Here is a 23,310-nt window from a genome sequence, read left to right as displayed (position 1 = left end):
TCTCAAAAAACGCCACCCAGCCAAAGGCACCAGGCAACATGGCCGCCCTGGCCTTTGCCCAGTTCTGAGGAAGCAGCTCCCAAGGCTGCTTTTTCTTTTTCAGTATTTGTGGCTTTTGGTTTCCAATGGTTTGGTTTCTGTCGTGATTCTGCCTGAGACAGGCTTTTTCCGTGTTGCCCAGGACCTACTGGAAATCGTGGCGCCAGTGCAGCAGCCTCCAGCTCCTGTCTCCTGTTGTTTTCCATCTGAACTCTGACCAAGGCCTGAGTGCCATCCTCCCCTGGGCCTTCCCTCCTCTGTAGTTTGTGAGTGCTGGGACCAGGTGAGAGAAATGACAGGGTTCGGTTTGTTTTATGTTCTTTTTAAGACTTGAGAAGCTTGGAAACACTGGCATAAATGCATTCTGGCTTCTAGAGAACCAGTACGCACAGGTTGATGTGTCTTAGGTTCTGTTGCCATGAAGTCCAGTAAATTGTAAAGAGTAGATATTTCTCGGCCTCATGGTTCTGGAGATTGGCATTTCTAAGAACGCAGCATGTGGGCATCTGCTGAGCCTTTGGTGTGGGTCTGAGTCATACTGTGTCTTGCTCTAAGGTGAGGAACTCCATGCAAGTGCCCCCAGTAGCCTGCATTAACCTCTGACAGGGTTTCTCTGGTCCAGTCCTCACAGATTCCTACCAAGGCCCTGGCCCCAAGACCTCTGTGACACCACCTCTTGGCTGCTACTGGTCCCCTGGGGAACCCTGGCTGTCCAGGTTCTTTGCTGAGAGAGCACCAGTGCCCAGGTCTCCCTCAGGGCCCTGGGAGAAGGCAAGGAGGCCCAGATGGCAGCCCGAGCCTCTTGCAGCTTGCTCCACAAAAGCCAGATCCTCCCCAACAGCTAGGTCTCCTGGGAGGGAGGCTTCAGTGGAGCGCCGTGTTTGCTGCCTGTTCCCTCAGGATGGTGGGAGTGCTCCAGCCGAGGCCACCAGCCTGGATCCTGAGTGCTCTTCTCCTGCTCTTCTTTTCTGTACAAGTGCCAGCCAGAGACAAAGTCACCAGGGAACCGTCAACTTGAGCTTTGCCTCCATTTTTGGAAAATATTCTTAATGGTGTCTATTTGGTTTGCATTGTTTCATTGTTATTAACTTTTTTTTTTTTAAATTCCAGTTTTTTTCCTAAGGGATGTACCAAAGACTGAGTTCAAGGTTACCGAGCCACATCCCTAGCCTTATTTTGTATTTTTTTTTTTTTTTTATTTACAGACAGAGCCTCCCTGAGTTGCTTAGTGACTCCGTTTTTCCTGAGGCTGGCTTTGAACTTAGGATCCTCAGGTATCAGCGTCCTGAGCCGCTGCGATCACAGGCATGAGCCATTGGGATCACAGGCCTGTGTCATCACGACCAGATTTAATTTTGAATTTTGAGGTAGGTTGAGCAGGCTGGCTTTCATCTTTTGGCATTCTTGCTTCAGCCTCCCATTCCTTTCTGGTTTTGTTTTCCATTTGCAGTTAAACGAAAGCATGAATCCTCAGAGGACATTATTGCTCTGGTTTTGGGGAATTTAATTTGCAAGTCTACCTTGTGCACTCCCTTATTGTTTGCTTGGTGTCACTTACCCAGCGGTTTCTCAGAGCTAACACCAGATCAGAGAAACGAAAAAGTCAAGTGTGTTTGACTTTATTTCTAACATATTTGATAATTTTGAAAAAAATTCTATAGAGCTGACAGGTATATCAATCACGTATCTTAGGCAACTTTTTTTGTTGCTATAATAATCCTAGAGGGCCAGGTCGTAGCTCAGTGGTACAGTGCTTGCCTAGCACATGTGAGGCACCGGTTTCCATCCCCAGCACCACATTAAAAAAACTAAACATATAAATTAGAGCTATTATGTCCATCTACAATTAAAAAATAAAAATAAAAAAACCTGGAGGTTGAATTTTCTAAATAATAAAATGTCTCCAGGTGCCTGGCACATGCCTACGATCTTGGCTGCCTGGGTGGCTGAGGCAGGGCAATCGCAAATTGTAATCTTGCTATGACTTAGGGAGACCCTTAGGTAACTTGGATAAATCCTGTCCGAAAATAGAAAATCCTAATGATTTGAAGAAAATGACTGGATATGTTGCTCTGTAGTTAAGTACCCCTGAGTTCAACGTCCAGTACCAAAGATAAAAAAGGAATAAAATTTGTTTAGCTTATGGTGCTGGAGACAGGAACGTCCACGAACATGGCCTGGGGATATGCTTGACCATTGGTGAGGGTCTTTGGGCTACATCCTAACATAGAAGAGGCCATCCTGAGACAGAGCAGTCCCGCTGGAGAGAGTTGACTTTGATAGCAAAGTCACTCCTGAGCACACCTATTAATCCATGAATGGACTGATCTCTGCATGAAGGCAGGGTCCTCATGAGCCACTCACCTCCCACAGGCCCTACACACACTGCCCTTTCAGAGATAAGTCATGCTGTCATTTCAATGTTTGTTCCATGCTGAGGTTTCCATCAATACCATTAAAACTCCAGGTCAGTGGTGCATACCTGTGATCCTATTGGCTAGGAATTTCACCTTTCTCCTTTGGGCTTCAAATGTGGTAAAACAAAGTTTTAGGAAGGATGACATTCATGAGAGTTCATGTTCTTCAGCTCCTGAAAGCTGTGCTAAACAGAAGTGTGCTCTAAATGATACTAGGGGCATTAATTCCAATTTATTACAGTATTTTTTCCCCTCAAGTGAGGTTAACTCTACACAAATGTGGGTATAGATTTAACAGTATACATAGAAAGAATCCAAAAGGTTAATGGGTCCTCTGGAAGGTTACTGCTGGTGCTTTTCTTTTTCTCGGCACGTGCTCATTTTCGGATTCCTTGTCAAACATCACTCTTCAAAGCACTAATGAGTAAGTAGGGCTTTGTGGCCCACAAGTATAATCCCCACAACATGAGCTGCCAAGGAACGAGGCATGTTAACTTGAGGCCAGACTCAGCAATCAGTGAGGCCCTCAGGAAGTTGGCAACACCCTGTGTCAGGATAAAAAGTTAATCGATCGAGGGCCGGGAGGGTACTGGGTATGTTGCTGTGTGGTTCAGCATCCCCGTATTGAGTCCTCGGTACAAAATCAATGAATCAATCAGTCAATAAAATGAACTGAAGGGAAAATACTGTTGAAGGAAGAGAGCTAAAACTGCCAATGAGATGATTCTGTAAGCCATGTGATGAAATATCACTTATAAGGAACAAAATATTCAGAAAACACATAAAGATACACACCCCAGGGAGCAGGTAAGTAGTAGACGTGCATTTAATGGTATGGGAAAATGTTAATTGCTCACGTTTAATGAGAAGACAAGGATGGAAATGAACGCAAAAGTAAATACAAGTCACATGCCCTCCTCCATTGCTCATGAGAAATTGTTGCCCCCCCCCCCCCCCCATTGAGTTCAGGAGAAGAGAAAACCAAAGGACTGATGGAATCCCCACTGCCCTGGGAGCATGGCCAGGTCACTGACCACCTGGGTTGGTGACTGGTTGGCCACAGAAGATCTCCTCCAGCTTGAGCACCTTCCTCAGTTGTCTGCTTTCATCCCAGGGATTTTTCCTCTGATGGCTGTTTGCTGTTTGTGATCTGCAGAGCCTGTAACACTGAGCCACACTCCAGTGGACCAGATCCTATGGAAATGAAGTTCCACCAGGACAGGTGTCCTCAGGAAGGAGGAGTAGATTCAGGCCCCAGTGTGATTTCTGATGAAACCTGAAAGCAGTCCCCTGCTGGAGACCAAGGTAGGAAGGTCTCAAGTTGGAGGCCAGTCTGGCCAACATGCAAAATCCTGTCTCAAAATTAAGAACTGAAAAAGTTTTTGGAAATCCCAATCCAAATTCCAAAACAAAAACACATCCTGGCCAGCTCGTTCCAACACAAAGGGCAGAAAAGAAGGGAGCCAGGTTTCCTGAGCCTTTTTCTCTGGGCCGCGTTTTTTTCAGACAGGAAGGGCGGGAGAAGGGCGGTCAGGATGAGTTCTGGTAGCCATGTCTGCAGCTCTACTGCCATCGTGCGGAAATAGTTTCTAGATACCCAGCGCCATTCAAGCCTCCTTCCCAGGAGGCCTAGCTGTGGGGCAAATATGCCCAGGTGGATGTTCTAAGAGGCTTCCGTTCTGATCTGGGCCCCCTTCTCTTCTCCTAGGGCACTAAGGTAGACCAGGGCACTGGCGCCCCCTCACCTCAGAACCTGCAGAGGATGGGCCCAGAGCTAACTAGGGGCAGCCAGGAGGTGGTCCCACAGGAAGTCATGGGGCGGGGCCTAGGTGCCAAGCTCTGTGGACTTAACTCTGAAAGGATCATGCAGGCGCTTGTGGATACTTCTTTGTTGTTCAGGTTCCTTGGTGCAAGAGGTAGCAATGCCTTTCGTGAAGTCACCATGGTGTTGTGCTCAGATCCCTTCAGCCCCTAGGTGGAACAGAAAGGCAGGACAGTTCTAGGTGGCACAGGGCCGCATCAGATGTGTGTGCAGTAAGTCACAGGCAGGCCAATTGTCTAAGGGTTAGGGTGGTCAGAAGAGAAGGCAGAGAATTGGAAGTTCTTCTAGTGCAGCCAATGTGCTAGAGACACAAGCACCAAGAACACCCAGGAGGATCAACTCAAACCTAAGTTTGGAAACCTGTTATTTGGTGGAGCCTATGCAAAAAATTGGCTTAAAATGTATCAGTGGTATTATTATAGAAGCCAAACCTATGCAAGTTTAGAGGAACATATAGGCATAAATCTTCCCATCCTTGGATTTGGGAGTGGTTTCTTGAAAACAACGCTGAAAGCAGAAATAAAAGACAGATGGGTGCTCAGGAAGTCATCTCCTTTTGCCACAAAGGGGCTGACCAACAATATGAAGAGGCAGCTGGCAGCTGGCAGAATAAAATAGTTGCAAGTATCTGGAAACATTCTAACACCCAGAATGTTTGAGGAAAATTGGAGTTGAGTAAGCAAAAGATTATGGGTGTTTCACATGATGTCTGATGATGGTGGTTTTCTCTCATTCCGAACATGGCTGATTTCTGAATCCTTTGCAAGTTTCATGTCCTAGTTACCAAAGACAAAAGACATGACCCATCTGTAGGTGACAAGCAGTCATAGACATGCAGGGTAAAGCCAGGGAAAGCTGTCACAGGCCATTCTGTGATATGGGAAAACGCTTGTGCTCTAGGGTCAGATGATGAAGTCGTGAGAGAACATCTGTCAACTGTAGGAGAAGAATTGATGGTCCCTCCCATGCACATGTCGCTGCTGGTGGGATTGTAGAGCATTCAGTCTTGAGCTCTCTGAACCCCCCGTGTAAGGACTGCACCTAAGGGAGGCCTCTCCCTGGGCCCACCCAGCCTAGAGCCTGGGTCCCAATGGAATAGGAGTCCAGGGAGCCTGAGAAGGAAGTGAGTTGGGCTGACACCCAAGAGTCCTGGGGCCTACGTTGCTGCTTCCCTGAGCCCTTGGTGTAAACATTTTCCAACTCCTTCCTAGGCAAGGATGCCAGAGGTTTGCCTCCAAGAGCCCGAGACAAGTGGATACCATGAAGAAATGCTGTAGAAACAACACTGAGTGAGGAGCAGAAAGGGGAAGACTTGTGACATGGAAACTGAGTTCTGGAAGAGAGAAGGTGCCATGGGGTGAGTGGCTGAGGTCTTCAATATCACTTTTAATTTTATCCTTTTTTTCTCTCTCTCTTTCTTCCTCTAAGTGTTACTGGCGGGAAACCCGGTAACAGTGGAAAAAAAGAGCCAAATCTTAGGAGTGGAACACATTTCCTCAAAAGAGCAAAATGCAAGGAAGGCAGCCATAGTTTCTGGTGTTTCCTCTGTTCTGGAATTGTTTTTTTTTTTCCCCTCATTGGATGAGCGGAAGCAGAGTACCTGAGGCAAGGCTAGTTCTGTCTTGTGGGGCAATACTACCATCCCGAGGACAGAGTTTCGTAGTGCTCAGAGCCCATAGCTCAGAGCTCAGAGCTCTTCTGCACTAAAGCCCCTGCAGGTGAGGAAGGTAGGGCCCCTGGGAGGTCCAAGGGGGCAGGTTCAAGCTTGGCGTCCCAACGTCTATGTGTCCTCCGGCAGAAACAAAGCACAAATGCAGAGTCTTGGTGGGGAACCTGGGTAATGATGGACACCAGAAGAAAGCACAGAGGTGCTACCAGATCAGACCTGTCCTTGCTGTTCTCACACTGCGAGGAAGGATCCACGTGCACAGTGACATCAAGAAAGGGCATCCCTTGACTTGCTATCTATATCCCCAGGTTTTAAGGTATGCATTAAACCATGAATTCCGTTCAGTTATGAATATCATCAGTGTATTCAGATTTTCCACTTCGTCTTCTGGTTTTTGATGTTGTTGTTGTTTGTTCTTTTTTGTACTGGGGATTGAACCGAGGAGCACTTAAGCACCGATCCACATCCACAGCCCTTTTTTGTATTTATTTAGAGACAGGGTCTCACTGACTTGCTGACTGGCTTTGAACTCATGAACCTCCTGCCTCAGCCTGGAGAGCTCCTGGGATCATAGGCGTGTGCCACCACACCTGCTTCTTTCTTCTTCTGTCGGTTTTTGAAAACTTATTTTTTAAAGTTGCTCATTTCGAGTAAGTTGTTAAATTTGTTAATGGCCGTACATGGTAGCACAAGCCTGAAATTCTCGCACCTTAGCACGTGGAGGTAGTGTTGTAGGAGACATATGAGGCAGGACACCAGATAGGAAACAGGCAGCAGGGTTATTTGGCTGCAGCCAGGGTCAGAGGGTGAAGATTTCACTGTAATCTCTCAGTGCCCTGAACCCCGATTTCAGGCAGTTTCAGAACTTCATACCCAGCGTGTAAGGGAAGGGGCTCAGAAGGTCACAGCCTGTAGAAGTTCACACAAAAACAGCTTTTTCTTCGGCTGTTCTTGGCAAGTTAACCCTTCAAGGACAGCACCTGAGAAGGGGAGAGCTTCTTCTCCCCTCTCTTCCCCCTGCCAGCTGTTATCATGGAACCCTATTAGTATCCTCTTCTATTATCTTTGAAATGTACACATCTACGGATCTGTTTTTTTTTTTTTTTTTTTTTTTACACTTTGCAAAACTGTGCAAACTACTATACTGGATATTCCATAAATGTTTGTGAAAAACTAGTAAAGGGGCATTCAGCACCTGGAGTGGTGATTTCTTTCAGGTCAGTGGCCAAGTAAGATACACCAACAGCAAATAGGAAGTTTAACCACACTGAACTCAATTCTGGTGAAGATTTCTGGAGAAGCTTAATTAAGATTTTCTATGGAGGGGGGGCGGTGCCACTAGAGTCGGAGAATCACAAATTCAGCCAGCCTGGGCAACCCAGTGAGACCCTGTCTCAAAATAAAAGAAAAAGAACTGGAGGTCTAGTTCAGTGGCAGAGCACGCCTGAGTTCAGTTCCCCGTATCATACACAGAGTTGTTCAGGATATTTTCTCATATTTAACATCTGTGGCATCTTTTGTTTCTGATAATAGTTGTTTACTTTTACTTCAGTCTTGCTAAGGATTATAGTAATTCTTGTAGTCCTATTTATTTATTTAATACTGTGAATTGAACCCAGGGCCTCACACATCCTAGGCAGGAGCTCTAACACAGAGCTACAACCCCAGCCCTCCTTGTAGTTCTTTTTTGCCTTGATTTTTTTTTTTTTTTTTTTGTGATTCTGGGGATTGAACCCATGGCCTTGTGCATGCGTGGCAAGCACTTTACCAATTTTCACCCCTTTATTTTCTTCTTCTACTTATTTGGAGCAAATTTCTTTTCACTCTTACCTGCTGAGGCTGGTAACTGAAATCATTGTTTTTCTTAAGTATTTTAAGTTACAAATTTCTTAAAAAAAAAAAAGAAAGGGTATGCTTCTTCTTGCTCCAAGGACCAAGAACACAAAGCTGGGACCTTCAAGAGCCTGCATTAGCCTTTTTTTCTTTTCGAGCTCTTCCTTGACATCAGAGGTGGTTTATTTTATTGAGTTGTACAGTTTTCATTTTGATATTATTTAAATGTTGAACGAATGACCCCTTTCCAGAATATTAACACTTTGCATATTAAAAACTCATTTCTGTAGGATATCTTCTCTTATTGGAAGTACAGGGCACTAGGATCCACAAGCGGCTTATAGTCCATGAAAGAAACCCACTCTTTGGGGCTCAGTAATTGCAAGGAAGGGCTCTTCTCAGTGGCTGATGAGCCACAGAAAAGCCTCACAGTGCTTCAGGTGAGTAACAGAGGGCGCTCCCAGGTCAGCTGCACACCCTGGCCTGGGCTTCAGGAACAGAGCACATCAAAAAGGCCCTGTTAGGGCATCAGAGATTCAGGCCTCAGTGTAGTTACTGATGAAACCTGAAAGCAGTCTCATGCTAGAGGCCAAGGTAGTAAGGTCTCAAATCGGAGGCCAGTCTGGCCAACATGCAAAATCCTGTCTCAATATTAAGAAATGAATAAGTTTTTGAAAATCTCAATTCCAGTTCCAACACACACAAAAAAGCATCCTGGACAGCTTGTTCCAACATGGAGGGCAAATGACAAGGGAGCCAGGTTTCCGGAGCCTTTTTCTCTGGGTGGCGTTTTTTCAGACAAGAAGGGCGGGAGAAGAGCGCTCAGGAAGAGGGCTGGTGGCCATGTCTGCAGCTCTACTGCCATCGTGCGGGAACAGTTTCACGACACCCAGCGCCATTCAAACCTCCTTCCCAGGAGGCCTAGCTGTTGGTCAGATCGGGCAGGCAGGGAGTCGGAAGATCCTTGGGCTCAGATCTGGACCTCCTTGCCTTCTCCTAGGGCCCTGAGGGAGACCTGGGCACTGGTGGCACTTCAGCCTAAACCTGCAGAAAGAGGGGCACAGAGGGGACTCCCAGCAACCTAGAGATGCTCTCACAGGAAGTTGAGGGCAGGGCCTCGGTGCTCAAGTTTGTGGACCGCCACTGAGGGACACTTGGAAAAGGATAATGCAAGCACTTGTGGATACTGTTTTCTGGTTCGGGTCCCATGGACCAAGAGATAGCAGTCCCTTATGTGAAGTCACCATGCCATTGTGCTTGAATCCTTTCTGCTTCCAGGTGGAGCCCGAGGACAGGTCAGTTTTTGGTGGCATAGGGCAGCATCAGAAGTGTGTCCAGTAGTTCACAGGCAGGCCCAATTGTCTGGAGGCCAGGATGGCCTGAAGGGGAGGGCAGAGAAGAATTGGAAGAACTTGCAGTACAGCCGACCTGCTAGAGACAAGCACCCAGAACGCTTCCATTTGGAGAGCTGTTATTTGGTGGAGCCTATGCAGAAGTTCACTTAAAATGCATCAAGGATCTCCTCCCGAAAACCTCACATACAGCATTTGAGAGAAAAATGTAGGCAGGTGGGGCTGGGCGGGGCAGGTCGGGGCAAGTCCTAAGGGGGGGGGGGGCAGGCTAGAGCAGGGCACAGGTTCTTCCAAAAGAGCTGCCCCTGGCAGCTGTTTCTGGGAAATTAGCACGTCCTTGCGACCTCGCTGCATTAACCCTCTGTGGGTCCTGCGGCTCCAGTCCACACAGCGCCAGAGCCCAGTCTCCCTCAGGACCCTGGGAGAAGGCCAGGAGGCCCAGAGGGCAGCCCAAGCCGCCTGGAACTCACTCCTTGAAACGTGGGTCCTCCCCCACAGCGAGGCCTCCCGGGAAGGAGGCTTGAGTGGCGCAGGGCGTCTTGAAACTGGTTCCGCACGGTGGCGGTAGAGCTCCAGCTATGGCCACCAGCCCTGGGCCTGAGCGCGCCTCTCCCGCCCTGGCTGTCTCAAAAAACGCCACCCAGCCAAAGGCACCAGGCAACATGGCCGCCCTGGCCTTTGCCCAGTTCTGAGGAAGCAGCTCCCAAGGCTGCTTTTTCTTTTTCAGTATTTGTGGCTTTTGGTTTCCAATGGTTTGGTTTCTGTCGTGATTCTGCCTGAGACAGGCTTTTTCCGTGTTGCCCAGGACCTACTGGAAATCGTGGCGCCAGTGCAGCAGCCTCCAGCTCCTGTCTCCTGTTGTTTTCCATCTGAACTCTGACCAAGGCCTGAGTGCCATCCTCCCCTGGGCCTCCCCTCTCTCTGAGGGAACCTTCAAGGGGGCCCTGCTCATTCAGTCTGTTCTGAGTTGAACTGCACTCAGTCTTCCTCCCTCAGTAGTTTTGTGAGTGCTGGGACCAGGTGAGAGAAATGACAGGGTGTCGGGGTCTACTGAGCTTTTGTGAGGGTCTTCTTGCTAAGTAATAACCTGCAGGAGGTCATCACAAGGAGAGACAGGAAGCTTCCTGGTAGCACCTGGCCTTTATAGCAAAGTCACTCCCAAGAAAACCTATAAATGTATGAGTAGACTGAACCGGACTCTGCATGAAGGCAGAGTCCTCGTGAGCCAATCACCTGCCGGTATTCCTTCAAGTCCCTGTAAGATATAATTTCGGGAATTGAGTTTCCAACAGAGGATCTCCAGGACAAAGCCACTGAAACCATACCATGAAGAAACTTTTCAAGTTGAAACAAAAGCGCTAGGAGAGCCTCCTTTTTAAATCCCCATTGATGAGGGTTTATTTTCAACATTCCCCTATAGATTTCAGGCTGGGAAATTTGAGGTGGGAGACTTGGTGGTGGTGATATTCATGTACCTTATGTCCTGTCAGCTGTGGTGAATGCAAATCTGCTCTAATCTCAACAAGGGTATACCCATGCATTAAAATTTCGTAGAAATTTATTTTATGTGAGAGACAAAATGTTGATGAAAAGTATGGGGATGGAGCTTTTTTTCTCATGGGCACATACCTGTTTTCTGACTCCCTGGCAGGCATCATTCCTGAATCTACTTATAGAGGATGTCACAAATCATGTGATGAAATATAAAATGGAGTGTCTGGGGCTAAAACTCAGTGGCAGATGGCTGGCCTAGCTTAAGTGAAGCTTGGGCCAGAGCAAAGCACTATAAATGCAGAGTACTAGTGTAGAACATGGAGCATTAGGGATAGCACTTCATAAATACATAAACAAATAATGTAAGGGCATGTTCTTCATCTATGTTTAGCAATATATATATATGTGTGTGTGTGTGTGTGTGTGTGTGTGTGTGTGTGTGTGTATATATATATATATATATATATATATATATAAAATCTACAATAAAATCTACGAAAGTAACTACAACCTAGGGTCCCCATAAAGTCACAGAAAATAGGGGAACTGTATTCATGCCATGGGAACATGTGCGGTTCTCATGTTTAATTAGTAGAAAATGATGTATCATGCCCTCTTCTGGTGGCACATGAGGAATTATGGCCTCACATTCAATTCCTAAGACTAGGGCAGAAGGAATGCTGGAATCCCTGCTGGTCTTGGATCATGTCCAGGTCACTGACCACTTGGGTTGGTGCGTTGTTGGCTAGAGAAGATCTCCTCCGGCTTCAGCAGCTTCCACAGTTGTCTGTTTTCAGCCAAAGAGTTGATCCCCAAGGAGATAATGTGATGCTCTGGGATCTCCAGACCCAGTGACACTGTGTAAAATAAGACCTGAATGGACGAAATCCTGTGGAAAATGAAGTTCTACCAGAACAAGAGTTCTGAGGAAAGAAGAGGAAATTCAGGCCCCAGTGTGGTTTCTGATGAATAATGAAAGGCACCAGGTACTGAAAGCTGAGCTCCTGGGTGAGTCCCGTGTTGGAGGCCAGCGTGGCAAATTTGCCTGGCTTTGCTCTTCCTTCCAGCCTGCCTCCCTTTCTTTCCTTCCTGGAGATAAGAGCCAGGGTCTTACCTATTCCTTCTCAGTTTGGCATCCACTAGAAATGAAAACCAAACTTGTAATGGTGAAGCATGTTACATCAAATTGAGCCAAATGCAAGGAGCCATAGTTTCTGGAAATGACTGGCTTGATTTTCTTTCTCTCCTTTTTTTATTTTTCAAATTGGCGTGGTAGAAGCAGAGCAACAGAAAGGAAGGCTGGTTCTCTCTTGTGGGGCAATACTACCATCCTGAGGAAGTCCTTTGAAGAAGCCCCACCCCCTGAGCCCATCCTGCATGAAAGGCCTAGGAGCTGACCAAGACAGGACCCTGGGGTGCCTGAGGTCCCATTACCAATCTAGGCCTCCAGGCCTATTATTGGTCTAAGGCCAGGTCAGAGCAAAGCACCGTGAATGCAGAGTCCTATTGTAGAATGTGGAGCTTTAGGGACAGCAGGACTGAGCCTACAGGTGCCTCAGTATGCCCCGTCCTGCAAGGAGGGATCATACTGCATTCAGTCTTGATCCATCTGGACCCTCCTGGGAGAGCTGCTTCTACTGTAGGCCTCCCACTGGTCCCACCAGGTCTGGTGCCTGGGTCTACATCTGGGACGGAAGTGAGTCAGGCACACAACCAAGTGTCCTGCTGCCTACATTCCCTCTTCCCCATGTCCTTGGTGTAAACATTTTCTACTCCTTCCTAGGCAAGCATACCTGAGCTTTGGCATCCAAGAGCCCAAGACAACGGGATACCATGAGGAACCACCAGAGAAGAAGGCTGAGTGAAGAGCAGACATGGGAAGAGGTGGTCACGTGGAAAGTGAGTTCACAAAGAAGGAAGATGAAGTAGGGTAGGACCCCCCCTTTTTTTTTAAAGAGAGAGAGAGAGAGAGAATTTTAATATTTATTTTTTAGTTTTCGGCGGACATAACATCTTTGTTTGTATGTGGTGCTGAGGATCGAACCCGAGCCGCACGCATGCCAGGCGAGCGCGCCACCGCTTGAGCCACATCCCCAGCCCAAGGGTAGGCCCTTTTTGACTTTTTGGTTATTGTTTGTTCAATGTGGTCCTGCCATGGAACCCAGGACTGTGAATGTTAGATCTCACGTTAGTATCCAATAGAACCCAAAAGGAAAATTTAAGCAGGGGAGCACATTTCCCAAGACTGAGGAAAATGCAGGTCAGCCACACTTTCTGGAGTGTCGCTTCTTCTGACAATTTTTTTTTCCTTTTAAATTGGAGAGGCACACACAATGGGCCTGGAGTCAAGTCTGGTGAAAGAAAAAATTTCATAGAGTCCCACCCCATGAATAAGTTCTGCATGAATATCTTAGCAGGTAAAGGAGGCAGGGCCAATAGCAGGTCTATTGGGCTGAAGTTCCAGCTGGGCTTAGCAACCTCCTCGTTGGGGGCCATGCAGGACCAAAGCACAAAGGCAGAGTCTTGCAGAAGCAGATCCGTGAGAGACACCAGCTTTGCCTCCAATGGTGCCAAAAAAACTGGCCTGTCCTGCTGTTCTCACACAGCTTCGAGGCAGGATCCATGCGCTATTAAACTGATGTCACAAAAGGGCATTCTGTGTCTTGCTCCAATGGAGAAACACGAGGCAAGTGCCCTCAGTAACCTGTGTTGGCCTTTGACAGGGTTTCTCTGGTCCAGTCCTCACAGATTCCTACCAAGGCCCTGCCCCCAAGAGTGTTACTGGTCCCCTGGGGAACCCTGGCTCTCCAGGGTTCTCTCTTTCTTCTTTCTTTGGCTCTCCAGGTGCTTTGCTGACAGAGCACCAGTGCCCAGGTCTCCCTCAGGGCCCTGGGAGAAGGCAATGAGGCCCATTCATTCAAGCCTCCTTCCCAGGAGGCCGAGCTGTTGGTCAGATCAGGCAGGCAGGGAGTTGGAAGATCCTTGGGCTCAGATCTGGGCCTCCTTGCCTTCTCCTAGGGCCCTGAGGGAGACAGAGTCGGTTCAAGGATTGTGGCCCGTCCTGCCCAGATGGCAGCCCAAGCCTCTTGCAGCTTGCTCCACAAAAGCCAGATCCTCCCCAACAGCTAGGTCTCCTGGGAGGGAGGCTTCAGTGGAGCGCCGTGTTTGCTACCTGTTCCCTCAGGATGGTGGGAGTGCTCCAGCCGAGGCCACCAGCCTGGATCCTGAGTGCTCTTCTCCTGCTCTTCTTTTCTGTACAAGTGCCAGCCAGAGACAAAGTCACCAGGGAACATTCACCTTGGGTTTTGCTACCATTGTTGGAGTACATTCTCAATGGTGCCTTTTTCTTTTGCATTGTTTCATGGTTAATAATTTTAAAAAAAATTTTTTTTAGTTGTAGATGGAAACAATACCAATATTTTATTTTTTAATTTATTTTTATGTGGTGCTGAGGATCGAATCCAGTGCCTCACACGTACGAGGCAAGCACTCTGCCACTGAGCCATAATCTCAGTTTAAAAAATTTTTTTTCCTATTATTATTTTGTAGGGGGGAGGCATACCAGGGATTGATCTCAGGAGCACCGGACTACTGAGCGACATCCCCAGCCCTATTTTGTATTGTTTAATTTAGCAACAGGGTCTCACTGAGTTGCTTAGTGCCTTGCAGTTGCTGAGGCTGGCTTTGAACTCGGGATTCTCCTGCCTCAGCCTCCCCAGCCTCTGGGATTACAGGTCTGCATTACTGCACCAGGTTTAAGTTGTGAACTTTTGAGGTAGGTTGACCAGGAGGGCCTCCATCTGTTGGTGTTTTGCTTCAGCCTCCCAGGCCTTTCTTCTGCTTTTGTTTTTAATTTGGAATTAAGTGGAGGCATGAATCCTCACCCTGGCATCATTACTCTGGTTCTTGGGAATTTAATTTGCCCCATGGTACCTTCTCCACTCCCTTATTATTTATTTACTTTGCTTCTCTTTACTTGCCCAGCGGTTCACAGAGCTAACACAAGACCAGATAAATTACAAAGTATCTTTGACTCTTTTTCTAACACATGTGATAATTTTGAAAAAATATATAGTCATATATGTGTCCTTCAGAGTTGAGAGGTAGATCAGTCATGCATCCTAGGCATTTTTTTTTCCATGCTATAAGAATACTGGAGGGTTACTATTTTGTAAAAAATAAAATTTTGCCAGTTGTCCTGGTGCATGCCCGTGTCCTGGTGGCCAGTATGGGTAAGACAGGAGGAACGCAAATTGCAAAGTTGCTACCACGTAGCGAGACAATTAGTTACCTTAAAAGATCCTGTCCCAAAATAAAAACTCATTAGAAGTTTAAGAAAAGGATTGGGCATGCTGCTCTGTGGTTGAGCATTCGTGGGTTCAATGCCCAGTACCAAAGCCAAAAAAGGAATAAAATTTGTTTGGCTCATGGTTCTGGAGACAGGAATGTCCACGAACATGGCCTGGGGATGTGCATGCTATCATGAGGCCAGACAGAGCAGTCCCGCTGAAGAGTGTTGACTCTGATAGCAAAGTCACTCCTGAGCACACCTATTAGTCCCTGAATGGCCTGATCTCTGCATGAAGGCAGGGTCCTCATGAGCCACTCACCTCCCACAGTCCCTCCAAATACCATCAACCTGTAATTCAGGGATTCAGGTTTCAACCCAGGAATTCCAGGGGACACACACTGCCCTTTCGGAGATAGGTCATGCTGTCATTTCAATGTTTGTTGGATGCTGTGGTTTCCATCAAAACCACTAAGACACCAGGTCAGGAGTTCATAGCTGTGATCCTATTGACAAGGAATTTCACCTTTCTCCTTTAGGCTTCAAATGTATGAAACAGAGTTTTAGGAAGGATAACATTCATGAGAGTTCATGTTCCTCAGCTCCTCAATGCTGCGTTAAATAGAAGTCTGCTCTAAATTATGTTAGGAGCATTAATTCAAATTTATTATGGATTTTTTTCCCCTCAAGTGAGACTGATTGTGTAGAATGTAGGTATAGATTTAACAATATACATAGAAAGAATCCAAAAGGTTAATGGGTCATCTGGAAGGTTTCCTGCTGATGCTTTTCTTTGTTTTAGCACATGCTCCTTTTGGACTCCTCCTCAAACATCACTCTTTAATTCACTAAATTCTAGGGCTTTCTGGCCCATACCTATGATCCCAGCAATATGAGAGGCCAAGGCAGGAGGACTGCAAGCTAGTAGGCAGACTCAGCAATGAGTGAGGCCCTAAGCAAGTTAGCAAGAGCCTGTTTCCCGAGAAAAAAATTAAAATTTCAGGGGTAGGGTGGTATGGGGTTTGTTGCTCAGTAGTACAGCAAAAATGCAGAAATAAATACTTTCTTCGAAGGGGAAAAAAAACCTATTTCTTGATGACGTGATTCTGTAAGCCTTTTTTTTTTGTGGTGTTTTTTCAGACAGGAAGGGCGGGAGAAGAGCTCTCAGGCAGAGGGCTGGTGGCCATGTCTGCAGCTCTACTGCCATCGTGCGGAAACAGTTTCACAATACTCAGCTCCATTCAAACCTCCTTCCCAGGAGGCCTAGCTGTTGGTCAGATTGGCAAGCAGGGATTTGGAGGATCCTTAGGCTCAGATCTGGGCCTCCTTGCCTTCTCCTAGGGCCCTGAGGGAGACCTGGGCACTGGCCCTAGAGGTCGGTTCAAGGACTGTGGCCTGTCCTGCCAGTGTCTGGGCCTTTGGCGCTTGGCGGGTGGGTTGCTCATCTCTACCATAGAGGAGTCCATCAGGCCAACGGGACCTATGCAGGTTGCTGCCGGGTACTTCTGTGATCAGCGAGGAGGAGAGCCACCGCAGCCCATGATAAGCATAGACATGGTGGCCATGCACAGCTGTGGCTGCAGGCACAGCTCTGGGGGCACTACCTTCTGCCTGCAGCACATAATCTCCTCTCTGCTTGGGACACATCAGCCCTGGACATCAGTAGCTAAGCATGGAACAGCTGTCTTGCCTCTGGTTGTTGCCCTGCCAAAACAACTGCCCCCAGCCCCTGCTTCAGGGATTTCAGCTCCTCCCTGCACTGGGCGCCTTAACCCTGGGCGATCTCCCTGCATTGCAATTCCTCAGTGGGTCCCTCCGCTCCAGTCCACACAGCTCCGAATCGAAGTCCCGCCCCACGACTTCCTGTGACACCAGCTCCTGCCCACTGCTAGTCCCCTCAGGTCCCTGGCTCTCCAGGTTCTTTGCTGGGAGCGCGCCAGAGCCCAGTCTCCCTCAGGACCCTGGGAGAAGGCCAGGAGGCCCAGAGGGCAGCCCAAGCCGCCTGGAACTCACTCCTTGAAACGTGGGTCCTCCCCCACAGCGAGGCCTCCCGGGAAGGAGGCTTGAGTGGCGCAGGGCGTCTTGAAACTGGTTCCGCACGGTGGCGGTAGAGCTCCAGCTATGGCCACCAGCCCTGGGCCTGAGCGCGCCTCTCCCGCCCTGGCTGTCTCAAAAAACGCCACCCAGCCAAAGGCACCAGGCAACATGGCCGCCCTGGCCTTTGCCCAGTTCTGAGGAAGCAGCTCCCAAGGCTGCTTTTTCTTTTTCAGTATTTGTGGCTTTTGGTTTCCAATGGTTTGGTTTCTGTCGTGATTCTGCCTGAGACAGGCTTTTTCCGTGTTGCCCAGGACCTACTGGAAATCGTGGCGCCAGTGCAGCAGCCTCCAGCTCCTGTCTCCTGTTGTTTTCCATCTGAACTCTGACCAAGGCCTGAGTGCCATCCTCCCCTGGGCCTTCCCTCCTCTGTAGTTTGTGAGTGCTGGGACCAGGTGAGAGAAATGACAGGGTTCGGTTTGTTTTATGTTCTTTTTAAGACTTGAGAAGCTTGGAAACACTGGCATAAATGCATTCTGGCTTCTAGAGAACCAGTACGCACAGGTTGATGTGTCTTAGGTTCTGTTGCCATGAAGTCCAGTAAATTGTAAAGAGTAGATATTTCTCGGCCTCATGGTTCTGGAGATTGGCATTTCTAAGAACGCAGCATGTGGGCATCTGCTGAGCCTTTGGTGTGGGTCTGAGTCATACTGTGTCTTGCTCTAAGGTGAGGAACTCCATGCAAGTGCCCCCAGTAGCCTGCATTAACCTCTGACAGGGTTTCTCTGGTCCAGTCCTCACAGATTCCTACCAAGGCCCTGGCCCCAAGACCTCTGTGACACCACCTCTTGGCTGCTACTGGTCCCCTGGGGAACCCTGGCTGTCCAGGTTCTTTGCTGAGAGAGCACCAGTGCCCAGGTCTCCCTCAGGGCCCTGGGAGAAGGCAAGGAGGCCCAGATGGCAGCCCGAGCCTCTTGCAGCTTGCTCCACAAAAGCCAGATCCTCCCCAACAGCTAGGTCTCCTGGGAGGGAGGCTTCAGTGGAGCGCCGTGTTTGCTGCCTGTTCCCTCAGGATGGTGGGAGTGCTCCAGCCGAGGCCACCAGCCTGGATCCTGAGTGCTCTTCTCCTGCTCTTCTTTTCTGTACAAGTGCCAGCCAGAGACAAAGTCACCAGGGAACCGTCAACTTGAGCTTTGCCTCCATTTTTGGAAAATATTCTTAATGGTGTCTATTTGGTTTGCATTGTTTCATTGTTATTAACTTTTTTTTTTTTAAATTCCAGTTTTTTTCCTAAGGGATGTACCAAAGACTGAGTTCAAGGTTACCGAGCCACATCCCTAGCCTTATTTTGTATTTTTTTTTTTTTTTTATTTACAGACAGAGCCTCCCTGAGTTGCTTAGTGACTCCGTTTTTCCTGAGGCTGGCTTTGAACTTAGGATCCTCAGGTATCAGCGTCCTGAGCCGCTGCGATCACAGGCATGAGCCATTGGGATCACAGGCCTGTGTCATCACGACCAGATTTAATTTTGAATTTTGAGGTAGGTTGAGCAGGCTGGCTTTCATCTTTTGGCATTCTTGCTTCAGCCTCCCATTCCTTTCTGGTTTTGTTTTCCATTTGCAGTTAAACGAAAGCATGAATCCTCAGAGGACATTATTGCTCTGGTTTTGGGGAATTTAATTTGCAAGTCTACCTTGTGCACTCCCTTATTGTTTGCTTGGTGTCACTTACCCAGCGGTTTCTCAGAGCTAACACCAGATCAGAGAAACGAAAAAGTCAAGTGTGTTTGACTTTATTTCTAACATATTTGATAATTTTGAAAAAAATTCTATAGAGCTGACAGGTATATCAATCACGTATCTTAGGCAACTTTTTTTGTTGCTATAATAATCCTAGAGGGCCAGGTCGTAGCTCAGTGGTACAGTGCTTGCCTAGCACATGTGAGGCACCGGTTTCCATCCCCAGCACCACATTAAAAAAACTAAACATATAAATTAGAGCTATTATGTCCATCTACAATTAAAAAATAAAAATAAAAAAACCTGGAGGTTGAATTTTCTAAATAATAAAATGTCTCCAGGTGCCTGGCACATGCCTACGATCTTGGCTGCCTGGGTGGCTGAGGCAGGGCAATCGCAAATTGTAATCTTGCTATGACTTAGGGAGACCCTTAGGTAACTTGGATAAATCCTGTCCGAAAATAGAAAATCCTAATGATTTGAAGAAAATGACTGGATATGTTGCTCTGTAGTTAAGTACCCCTGAGTTCAACGTCCAGTACCAAAGATAAAAAAGGAATAAAATTTGTTTAGCTTATGGTGCTGGAGACAGGAACGTCCACGAACATGGCCTGGGGATATGCTTGACCATTGGTGAGGGTCTTTGGGCTACATCCTAACATAGAAGAGGCCATCCTGAGACAGAGCAGTCCCGCTGGAGAGAGTTGACTTTGATAGCAAAGTCACTCCTGAGCACACCTATTAATCCATGAATGGACTGATCTCTGCATGAAGGCAGGGTCCTCATGAGCCACTCACCTCCCACAGGCCCTACACACACTGCCCTTTCAGAGATAAGTCATGCTGTCATTTCAATGTTTGTTCCATGCTGAGGTTTCCATCAATACCATTAAAACTCCAGGTCAGTGGTGCATACCTGTGATCCTATTGGCTAGGAATTTCACCTTTCTCCTTTGGGCTTCAAATGTGGTAAAACAAAGTTTTAGGAAGGATGACATTCATGAGAGTTCATGTTCTTCAGCTCCTGAAAGCTGTGCTAAACAGAAGTGTGCTCTAAATGATACTAGGGGCATTAATTCCAATTTATTACAGTATTTTTTCCCCTCAAGTGAGGTTAACTCTACACAAATGTGGGTATAGATTTAACAGTATACATAGAAAGAATCCAAAAGGTTAATGGGTCCTCTGGAAGGTTACTGCTGGTGCTTTTCTTTTTCTCGGCACGTGCTCATTTTCGGATTCCTTGTCAAACATCACTCTTCAAAGCACTAATGAGTAAGTAGGGCTTTGTGGCCCACAAGTATAATCCCCACAACATGAGCTGCCAAGGAACGAGGCATGTTAACTTGAGGCCAGACTCAGCAATCAGTGAGGCCCTCAGGAAGTTGGCAACACCCTGTGTCAGGATAAAAAGTTAATCGATCGAGGGCCGGGAGGGTACTGGGTATGTTGCTGTGTGGTTCAGCATCCCCGTATTGAGTCCTCGGTACAAAATCAATGAATCAATCAGTCAATAAAATGAACTGAAGGGAAAATACTGTTGAAGGAAGAGAGCTAAAACTGCCAATGAGATGATTCTGTAAGCCATGTGATGAAATATCACTTATAAGGAACAAAATATTCAGAAAACACATAAAGATACACACCCCAGGGAGCAGGTAAGTAGTAGACGTGCATTTAATGGTATGGGAAAATGTTAATTGCTCACGTTTAATGAGAAGACAAGGATGGAAATGAACGCAAAAGTAAATACAAGTCACATGCCCTCCTCCATTGCTCATGAGAAATTGTTGCCCCCCCCCCCCCCCCATTGAGTTCAGGAGAAGAGAAAACCAAAGGACTGATGGAATCCCCACTGCCCTGGGAGCATGGCCAGGTCACTGACCACCTGGGTTGGTGACTGGTTGGCCACAGAAGATCTCCTCCAGCTTGAGCACCTTCCTCAGTTGTCTGCTTTCATCCCAGGGATTTTTCCTCTGATGGCTGTTTGCTGTTTGTGATCTGCAGAGCCTGTAACACTGAGCCACACTCCAGTGGACCAGATCCTATGGAAATGAAGTTCCACCAGGACAGGTGTCCTCAGGAAGGAGGAGTAGATTCAGGCCCCAGTGTGATTTCTGATGAAACCTGAAAGCAGTCCCCTGCTGGAGACCAAGGTAGGAAGGTCTCAAGTTGGAGGCCAGTCTGGCCAACATGCAAAATCCTGTCTCAAAATTAAGAACTGAAAAAGTTTTTGGAAATCCCAATCCAAATTCCAAAACAAAAACACATCCTGGCCAGCTTGTTCCAACACAAAGGGCAGAAAAGAAGGGAGCCAGGTTTCCTGAGCCTTTTTCTCTGGGCCGCGTTTTTTTCAGACAGGAAGGGCGGGAGAAGGGCGGTCAGGATGAGTTCTGGTAGCCATGTCTGCAGCTCTACTGCCATCGTGCGGAAATAGTTTCTAGATACCCAGCGCCATTCAAGCCTCCTTCCCAGGAGGCCTAGCTGTGGGGCAAATATGCCCAGGTGGATGTTCTAAGAGGCTTCCGTTCTGATCTGGGCCCCCTTCTCTTCTCCTAGGGCACTAAGGTAGACCAGGGCACTGGCGCCCCCTCACCTCAGAACCTGCAGAGGATGGGCCCAGAGCTAACTAGGGGCAGCCAGGAGGTGGTCCCACAGGAAGTCATGGGGCGGGGCCTAGGTGCCAAGCTCTGTGGACTTAACTCTGAAAGGATCATGCAGGCGCTTGTGGATACTTCTTTGTTGTTCAGGTTCCTTGGTGCAAGAGGTAGCAATGCCTTTCGTGAAGTCACCATGGTGTTGTGCTCAGATCCCTTCAGCCCCTAGGTGGAACAGAAAGGCAGGACAGTTCTAGGTGGCACAGGGCCGCATCAGATGTGTGTGCAGTAAGTCACAGGCAGGCCAATTGTCTAAGGGTTAGGGTGGTCAGAAGAGAAGGCAGAGAATTGGAAGTTCTTCTAGTGCAGCCAATGTGCTAGAGACACAAGCACCAAGAACACCCAGGAGGATCAACTCAAACCTAAGTTTGGAAACCTGTTATTTGGTGGAGCCTATGCAAAAAATTGGCTTAAAATGTATCAGTGGTATTATTATAGAAGCCAAACCTATGCAAGTTTAGAGGAACATATAGGCATAAATCTTCCCATCCTTGGATTTGGGAGTGGTTTCTTGAAAACAACGCTGAAAGCAGAAATAAAAGACAGATGGGTGCTCAGGAAGTCATCTCCTTTTGCCACAAAGGGGCTGACCAACAATATGAAGAGGCAGCTGGCAGCTGGCAGAATAAAATAGTTGCAAGTATCTGGAAACATTCTAACACCCAGAATGTTTGAGGAAAATTGGAGTTGAGTAAGCAAAAGATTATGGGTGTTTCACATGATGTCTGATGATGGTGGTTTTCTCTCATTCCGAACATGGCTGATTTCTGAATCCTTTGCAAGTTTCATGTCCTAGTTACCAAAGACAAAAGACATGACCCATCTGTAGGTGACAAGCAGTCATAGACATGCAGGGTAAAGCCAGGGAAAGCTGTCACAGGCCATTCTGTGATATGGGAAAACGCTTGTGCTCTAGGGTCAGATGATGAAGTCGTGAGAGAACATCTGTCAACTGTAGGAGAAGAATTGATGGTCCCTCCCATGCACATGTCGCTGCTGGTGGGATTGTAGAGCATTCAGTCTTGAGCTCTCTGAACCCCCCGTGTAAGGACTGCACCTAAGGGAGGCCTCTCCCTGGGCCCACCCAGCCTAGAGCCTGGGTCCCAATGGAATAGGAGTCCAGGGAGCCTGAGAAGGAAGTGAGTTGGGCTGACACCCAAGAGTCCTGGGGCCTACGTTGCTGCTTCCCTGAGCCCTTGGTGTAAACATTTTCCAACTCCTTCCTAGGCAAGGATGCCAGAGGTTTGCCTCCAAGAGCCCGAGACAAGTGGATACCATGAAGAAATGCTGTAGAAACAACACTGAGTGAGGAGCAGAAAGGGGAAGACTTGTGACATGGAAACTGAGTTCTGGAAGAGAGAAGGTGCCATGGGGTGAGTGGCTGAGGTCTTCAATATCACTTTTAATTTTATCCTTTTTTTCTCTCTCTCTTTCTTCCTCTAAGTGTTACTGGCGGGAAACCCGGTAACAGTGGAAAAAAAGAGCCAAATCTTAGGAGTGGAACACATTTCCTCAAAAGAGCAAAATGCAAGGAAGGCAGCCATAGTTTCTGGTGTTTCCTCTGTTCTGGAATTGTTTTTTTTTTTCCCCTCATTGGATGAGCGGAAGCAGAGTACCTGAGGCAAGGCTAGTTCTGTCTTGTGGGGCAATACTACCATCCCGAGGACAGAGTTTCGTAGTGCTCAGAGCCCATAGCTCAGAGCTCAGAGCTCTTCTGCACTAAAGCCCCTGCAGGTGAGGAAGGTAGGGCCCCTGGGAGGTCCAAGGGGGCAGGTTCAAGCTTGGCGTCCCAACGTCTATGTGTCCTCCGGCAGAAACAAAGCACAAATGCAGAGTCTTGGTGGGGAACCTGGGTAATGATGGACACCAGAAGAAAGCACAGAGGTGCTACCAGATCAGACCTGTCCTTGCTGTTCTCACACTGCGAGGAAGGATCCACGTGCACAGTGACATCAAGAAAGGGCATC

General features: G+C 47.7%; 1 long non-coding RNA gene across 1 annotated transcript in view; it reads left to right on the top strand.

Moving 5' to 3' along the window:
• The window catches only part of LOC308638774, a 33,724-nt gene extending 21,207 nt beyond the window's left edge, over nt 1-12,517 (top strand). Inside the window, exons 4-5 of the long non-coding RNA XR_014019920.1 lie at nt 5,490-5,635; nt 12,410-12,517. This is a non-coding gene — a long non-coding RNA (uncharacterized lncRNA). The remainder of the gene's footprint in view (nt 1-5,489; nt 5,636-12,409) is intronic.
• The last annotated feature ends 10,793 nt before the right edge of the window (nt 12,518-23,310 follow it).

Source organism: Spermophilus citellus (assembly GCF_964194105.1).
Source record: "Spermophilus citellus genome assembly, chromosome: X".
Classification (NCBI taxonomy): Eukaryota; Metazoa; Chordata; class Mammalia; order Rodentia; family Sciuridae; genus Spermophilus; species Spermophilus citellus.
The sequence above is the reverse complement of the archived record's forward strand: the minus strand, read 5'-3'. Positions and strand labels throughout refer to the sequence as shown.